Here is an 8345-nt window from a genome sequence, read left to right on the forward strand (position 1 = left end):
TTACATGCAAGGTTAAGAGATATTAAAAAGAATATTGATAGTGTATTATGGGAGCTGGTCGGGATTTTATTTTGCGAATAGGTTAAGGTTTTTGAAAGCTGAGCGTACTTCATGTCTCTTAATATTATAGGAATCATGCTATGGCTTTTAACGATTCCAAATTACCACGAGCTAGATTTATTCCTGATGGGTGTAGGGATTGAAATTTGTGTATCAAATACGATTCCATGTATTTCCTCTCACGTGGTGACCGGAAGTTTGTTTGTAGAATGTAAAGTTTGGCTTGATCGAAATTGTGGTCTTGTTGATTGAAGTGGCTGGCTACTGCTTTTGGTAAGTTGTGCTTTGTGTCTGCGCGGTGGCCGTTCAGTCTTACATGAATTGGTTGTCCAGTTTCGCCTATGTACTGTTTTTTACAGGTGGCACACTCAATGCAGTAGATCAGGTTGTTTGAGGTGCACGTGAAGTTCGATGTTACCTTGTGAAGGTAATCGGATGCTGTGCTTTTTACGTTGGTGGCTGGCTGTATATGTTTGCACGTAGAACATCTTGGACGCCCACAGGGTCCAGACGTTGGTGTAGTTTTTGTTGCGAGTTTTGCATGTACGAGCATATCTTTAAAATTGGCGTTGCGTCTGTAGGCAACCTTAGGCGGTTCGGGGAAGATTTTTTTAAGTTTCTGGTTGGTTGTTAGAATCGGATAGTATTTTGCGAGGATGTTGTTTATGTTCGGAAGTGCGTTGGAAAATTTGTAGTGAGAAGAGGCGTTGTTGTTGTTGTGGTTTTAGGGCGTGGTTTGAGTGTCTCAGTGCGATCTAGTTTTAGTGCGTCCGTGTAAGCCTTATGAAGGAACGCGTTTGGATGGCTTCTGTTTGCTAGTGTTTCTTTTAGGGTAGTAAGTCTGTTTACGTAATCCTGATCCTCTACGCATATGCGACGTAACCTTGTTGCTTGGCTCCTGAAAATGCCCTGTTTACAATGTTTTGGGTGATGGCTAGTATAATCTAGGTATTGTTGCTTGTCAAATGGTTTCTTATACAGCGTAGTCTTTAATATACCATTCTCAAGATATATGGTTGTGTCAAGAAAGTTGATGCTCTCAGCTGAGGTCTCGGACGTGAACTTTATCGTTGGATGAAAGGAGTTTAGGAATGATGTAAATTTAGCTAGATTGTCCCTGCCGTGACCCCATATTATAAGTATGTCATCAATGTACCGAAGGTATGTGTGGGGTTTGTCTGCGCAGCGAGCCAGGAAGTCTGTTTCCAGAATTCCCATGAATATGTTTGCATAAGTGGGTGCGAATGGGGTGCCCATGCTTGTTCCTTGTATTTGAAGGTAGTAATTTTCTTCAAATTCAAAATAGTTGTGTGATAGTACTAGTTCGAGTAATGATAAATATACTTCAGTAGAATGCTGTACATTATGTTGATTTAAAGTTTGCTTTATTGAGGTTAGGCCCTCTGGGATCGGGATATTCGTGTATAAAGCGGTAACGTCTAGTGTGACGAGGATGGCGTTTTGTGGGAGTGTGCCTTTGCTATTAATCTCTTCTATTATTCGCAGTAGGTGTGGGGTGTCCTGTACAAATGACGGGAATGTCTTCGGAATGTCCCCGAGAAAGTGGTTAAGGAATTCGGAGAGGCTCTCGGTTGGGGTGTTGTTATTTGATACTATTGGGCGCCCTGGAATATTGGCAGTGTATAATTCGGTGGATGGTACTTTGTGAATTTTGGGGAGGAGGTAAAACCGCCCTGCTGCTTTGTTGTTTGGTTTCAGAAACTTGAATTCTGATGGAGTTATTAATTCATCAGCAAGGAGGGATGTAAGTGTGTTAGTGATTGTGAGTGTGTATTGTTCTGTGGATCGTTGTCTAGTTTGCGGTAGTGTTCTGGGTTATTGAGTTGTCTGTAAGCCTCGTGCTTGTACTTCTGTGTTGGCCAAATGACTATGCTTCCTCCCTTATCGGCTTCCTTGATGATAATGTCTTCACGCGACTTGAGGTTAGAGATGATGCGACTCTCCGAATAAGTCATGTTCCTAGGCTTTTTAGATGATTTCGATTGATTAATGATTTCTGTAGTGATAGCTTTAAGATATAAGTCGAGTTCAATTGCCTGTTCTGGTTCGGGAGTCCAAGTAGACTGAGCCCTGAGCGTTGTAGTACCTGTTTCTGCTCCATCGTTATCTGCAAAAAGTGTCTAATGCGCATTCTTCGTGAAAATTCTGTGAGGTCTCTGTGGAGTTCGAATTCATCTATTGTGTTGTTGGTTGGACAAAAGTTTAGGCCCTTGCTAAGGACCCTTGTTTCCTCTAGGCTTAATGTACTTGAAATGTCTACAACATTGGACTGCTCTATTTGTGTGATGTTAGCTGTGCTTGGTATTTCTCTGTTTGTACTGTCAGTTGTTAGCGGGACTAGGGTGGTTGTTCGGGAGGGTGTTCCTTGATTGGAAATCATTTTCTTATTCTGCTTTTGCCTCAATTTTTTATTCTGTTTTCTTTATATTGTTCTAGGTCCCTTTTTTCTTCGGTTGTTAGAATTATGTTCTCGAGTTTTTGGGAAAATTCTTCAATTTGCTCCATGCAGTGGCTCTTGAGTATATTTAAGAGAGAAAATGAAGCGTTGTCTAGTGCTGCTTGCCAGTTATCTTGATATTGGGTGGAGAGAGTACCTAACGCGGGTGTCGCTTTCAGTTTTAGTCCTTTGGGAATTGTGTTGTTCTTTATGCAGTGCTTGTACGTGTTGAGGTGGCAGGTGTAGTTGGTGAGTTTTTGGGTTAGTTTTCTAGCTTGTAAAAATTCAATGCGGCGTGTATGGGGAGTAGTGATTTCAAGGGTTTGTCACTTAGTTTGTCTTAGTGCGGGTGGATCTGCGTGTGTCCGCGCGTTCCGGTTGGGAGCTGTTTGAACTTCTGGTTCGTTAGATTCGACGAGTGTTGCGGCCTGGGTGTCCGTGTGTGGAGGTATGAGAGTGGGCGTCTGCGTGACGACTTCGGTTGCGGATTTTGTTTCGTCGGTCTCGGTTGTGTCGGGTTCCTGGTGGTAGTGTGGAGGTGGGCATGTAATTTGTGTGGAAGGTTCGGCTGTGGGCCTCATGTTGGATGTTGTTTGTGTGTAGGCTTCGGCTGTGGACCTTGCGTTGGGTGTAGTTTGTGTGGAGGCTTCGGCTGTGGTGTATGTTGCCTCCGTTTGGCTCGCAGACGAGTGTGTTTTCGGTGGTGAGTCCGTCTTTTGTTCTGTTGTTTGCGTGTGGGATGTTGCTGAGTGGGCTAGTGTGGCTCTAGTGCGTGGCGCTGTACGGAGACAGGGATGGTGGAAGGGCCTTGTGTGGGCTGGTAAGTGACGTTGTGTGTCCTTTAATTAGATGTTTAATGCGCTGAGCGACTGCTGCAACGCCTCGGTGGTTAGGTGGAGGCCATCCCAGGCCAAGTGTTCGTGTGGTGAATTGTGTATTTCTGTGTGGTGGATGGCGTCTACGTTCTTGTGAAATGTGGCAAGTTAAGTATCAGTGTGTTTAGTTTGTTTCTTTCCTCAGTGTGCCTCATCAGTGCGGTTGTTTGGTGAATCAGTGGGCGGTGTTTGTTTTGTAGTCGAGGAGCCACAGTTGTCACAGTTATGTGTGTGTTCGGGCGAGCTGTCTGGATTGAGAGTATTACGTCGTTTAGTGATTCGATTGTTTCTGCTGCATTTTGACTGTGGAGGTTGTTCGTTCCGGCATTGATAATGAAGTGTGTGGTATCTGTTGGGGCGTCACATACCAGTGTTAAGATGTCGGTTGTCTGTGCGCCGCTCAAATGTCTAATGTATGGTGCTTGTGGCCTGACGGGAAGTGTTCGTGTAGGTATTTGAATTGGCTGTCGCCTAGAATAGCTACATGCGCCAAGGACAACAAGGGGCACTTACCCTGTTTCCGTCATCGTCAGCAGGCATGGAGTCCAAGATCAAGAAGGGAGCCGACGGATGGATACACGTTATAGATTTCAAAACAGGAGAAAGTGCCTCAGATCAGGCTGGCCGACGTTTCGATAGGGGACCTATCTTTGTCAAAGGCGCCTTGTCATCCCTGGCGTGTTAGTTTTATGGGGTTAGTGATGACGTCATGTCCAGCGGCGGCGTGTCTGTTGCTGTTGGTAATTGATGCCTGAAAGAGAGAAACTCGAAAGCAGAGGAGTAAAGCCCTTGCCACATTTCAAGAGAGTTTGCAAACACGTTCGGTCTGCCATGTCAGAGTTCAAGGTAGCTGCAAAGAAAGAAAAAAAAGGGGGGGGGCGGGTACAACCAAGCGAGAGGACGAGTGCAGCCATCACAAAGAGCTGCAGAAGGTGGTGAGGAAGGGAACTACAGGCGGGGAGAAAAAAAAAAGAGAAACCGGGCGGTTACGTTTAAATGTCCGCCAAGGAGCTGCAGAAGGTGGTGGGGAAGGCAGCTACAGACGACAAAAAGGTACTCGGGCGGCGTACGTTTTAAAGGGGTTATTCAGACGGAGGAGAAATGTTCGGGGGGTAAAAGGCGAGCCTAGGTGACGTCAAACTCGCGAGGAGAAGTCGCCACAAATGCCCCCCACTCACACGGACGGGGCGAACGGAGGGGGAGACCAGTGTTACCAGACTACTCCTGTGGCTTGTACCGCCCGTTTCACCAGCTGCCGACGACGATGACCCCAGCTACAGATGACCCCAACTGCAGGACTGGACACCCACTGCCGCTCTCTGCAGGAGCAAGTGCAACAATGTGGCCCAAACAAGAGCCAGAAATTCCGCCACATCCCCCACCGCCGGGGGATTGTTTGTCCTTTCGGGGAAAACGTTCCCGTCTCCTCCGAGGAGGCGCGGGGGGTCACGCCCACTCGCTAATCCGTGACGTCGTGGTCTCGTGATCCGCAACCCCCCCGTCTCCCCGAGCATTCCTCCCCCGTCTGAATACCCCTTAAAATGCCGCCTGCCTACTTTAAGTGATATTGAAAGGGTTGCCTGAAAGCAAGCTCCTGCTTAATGGGTGAAGTAATTGGCTGGCATATGGCATCCAGTGTCGTCGGTGGCTTCCAAAAATTGGGCGCCCGTCAACTAAGAGGGTGAAGTAATTGGCTGGCATATGCATCCAGTGTCGTCGGCGGCTTCCAAAATTGGGCGCCCGTCAACTAAGAGGGGAAAAAAAAAAAAAAAAGGTTTGAAAGGAAGGAGGGGCGCCGGGGGGGAACAATCGGAATAAGACTCGTAGAACTTCCTGAGAAAGCGAGGGCTGTGACAATGCTGGCCAGAAGCGGCCTTTGGAGCGCGGAAAGGGGGAAGGAAACCGTGGCTCGGATTCACTAGAAAATGAAAATATCTTAAGAGAATAATATCTACACGTATGTGCCACATTTTTACACGCAAGGTTAAGAGATATTAAAAAGAATATTGATAGTGTATTATGGAGCGGTCGGGATTTTATTTTTGCGAATAGGTTAAGGTTTTTGAAAGCTGGCGTACTTCATGTCTCTTAATATTATAGGAATCATGCTATGGCTTTTAACGATTCCAAATTACCACGAGCTAGATTTTATTCCTGATGGGTGGTAGGGATTGAAATTTTGTCAAGGCACACATATCTGCTATCTTTACATTAACCGCCCAAGAGCCAACACAGCGTAGACTAGAAGGGAACGGACGTGCTTTATTGAAAAGATTATTTTGCTGGACACGTTTCGCAACGGTATTCGGTGATCCCCGACTTTAAAATGGCAGAGTAAAAGGATAGGTGTCACGCGACACTCTGTACAACATCTCGAGCACAAGTTTCTCGCTGGAAGTTTATCTGATACGTGCATATCGATTGTCTGTGGAGCCATTCAGACGACAACGCGTGTTCCGTAGCAGGACGACGTTTGGCGCGTAGGTGTAGCTCGATCTCCGGCCTATTCCAACTGGCACCACCACCTGCTGTGACGACCAAGCGGTTGGGAAAACGCATCCGGGCGTCATTTCACTATCGGGTGTGCGTGAGTGTATGTGTGTGACATAGAACGAGAGCTACGGGCGGCACGTACGTATACAGGCGTTTCAATCGGCTTTAAATAATTTCAAAGAGATTGACACGAGGACGAGCTCCGGAAATAGAGAAAACTCGAAACGACGCATCGGCCACATAAAGGTTCGAACCATACATATGCGTTTGTTAGTGTTGGCACGGCTGATGGCTCAGATCCTAATCGAATTCCGTGTCTCTGTCCTTTAGGACGCTCAACATTTCTTTCTTCTTTCAATTTGTCCCTTGCGCGACTTTCTGTGCTTTAAGAGTCTATAAAGACGAGACGAGCGTCCGCTGTTTTGAAGTCGTAAATGTCACTTGTATAGGTTGCTCATGAAAGAGTGACGAAGCATGATTTTGCATGGCTCGAAGCGTTATATTCTTGTATGAGGCCCAGTTTCAAAACTGGGTTCAATTCCCATTCACGAACAAATCGTCGTGCAACTATTCCTATCTATGAGAGGAGTAACTGCGCAAGAACGGAAATACAAAGTTCAGGTGAGAACCGACCGATGGAAACACAATGTGATGCGCAGTTTGTTTTGAACAAGTGCCTCATACAGGCTGGACGACGTTTCGATAGGTGGGCCCATCTTCGTCAAAGGCGAAGATAGGTCCACTATCGAAACGTCGGGCCGGCCTCTCTGGACGTTCTTGTTCGGATAACCTGTATACTAAATAGGAACGGGCATGTCATCTCACCTCTGCCGATGTCGAAAGGATCTGTTTATGTCATTTATATAATATTCTGCTATATGAAAGCTTATTTTTAACATATGTTTAGAGCTTCCAACTGGGTTGCTCTATTCGTACATTCCGGTATACGACGACGGATCGATGGCCACCTCGTAATCATTATTACAGGTGAAACAGAGGCCACCAACACCATATAATTAATGGGTGGGGTTTTACGTGAAACACTCCGGTGTGATTATGAGAGACGCCGTAGTAGAAGGCTCCGCTAATGTCGACCACCTGGGGTTCTCTAACGTGCACCTAAATCTAAGTACACGGGCGTCAAGCATTTTCGCCTCCACCGAAAACGCGGCCCGCCGGGGCCGTGATATTATCCCGCCACCTTCGGGTCAGCAGTCGAGCACCATAACCACCAGACCACCGTGGCGGGTCACCGTCACTGCATGCAATTCGCCCTCTCAGAATCCGGTAGCCGGACGCTCTAACCACTCTCAGGGCCGTTGGATGCAAACGCACATGTGTGATTGCATCCAGCAGCCGCGCCCACTCTGTTACCGAGTAGTCATCATCATCATCATCAGCCTGCCTACGCCCCACTGCAGGACAAAGGCCTCTCCCATGTTCCGCCAATCAACCCTGTCCTGTGCTTTCTGCTGCCACGTTATACCTACAAACTTCTTAATCTCTTTACCCACCTAATTTTCTGTCGCCCCCTCACGCGTTTGCCATCTCTTGGAATCCAGTCATTTACCCTTAATGACCACCGGTTATCCTGCCGACGTGCTACGTGCCCGGCCCATATCCATTTCTTCTTCTTGATTTCAACTATGATATCCTTAACCCCCGTTTGTTCCCTGACCCCACTCTGCTCTCCTCCTGTCTCTTAAAGTTACACCTATCATTTTCCTTTCCATCGCTCGCTGCGTCGTCCTCAATTTAAGTTGAACCCTCTTTTGTAAGTCTCCAGGTTCTGCTCCGTAGTAAGTGCCGGTAAGATGCAGCTGTTATATGCCTTCCTCTTGAGAGATAGTAATAGCGCCGAAATACTTGCGCTAGCTTTGCGCACTTCCACATATAATGGGGTACTTGTATTTAGGTGGCCACAACGGAAAATACTGTAGCGGAGGATGGCGACGTCTGGTACATCGAATATTTATTGCTATCTTTATCTTTTTTTTTTCGATGTTTTCGCAGACTTTATAGACGCTATTTAGTCGTAAAAACGACCCCTTGTCAAGGAGAAATTAAATTGCAACAGTGATTGACTGAATTAGCGTGCCTTCTTGGGATCACAGTATGTGCTGATTCAAGGCCACCTTAGGCACTGAGTGCAGGGTAACATTAACGCGAAGTAAAAAGGTGCAAACGTAAGCGGCAATGCGGTTATCAACAACTGAGCAAAGCCCACTGCTGCCAGGGTACCGCTGTCAGAGCACATTTTTTTTTTTTCGTTTGTGCGACTTGTGACATCTTATAATGGCAAAGTTAGAAGTATATGTATCAAGGAAAATTCGAAATAGCGAATGAAGATATCGTAAACGTTAATGTTTGTTTTAGGGTTTACCGAGCTCAAATGGCACTGTAATTCTAACCACTTCGTGATTTCGCATACCTTAAGTGATTTCAACAAAAAAAAAAAG

Source organism: Rhipicephalus sanguineus, chromosome 1 (genome assembly GCF_013339695.2).
Source record: "Rhipicephalus sanguineus isolate Rsan-2018 chromosome 1, BIME_Rsan_1.4, whole genome shotgun sequence".
NCBI lineage: Eukaryota > Metazoa > Arthropoda > Arachnida > Ixodida > Ixodidae > Rhipicephalus > Rhipicephalus sanguineus.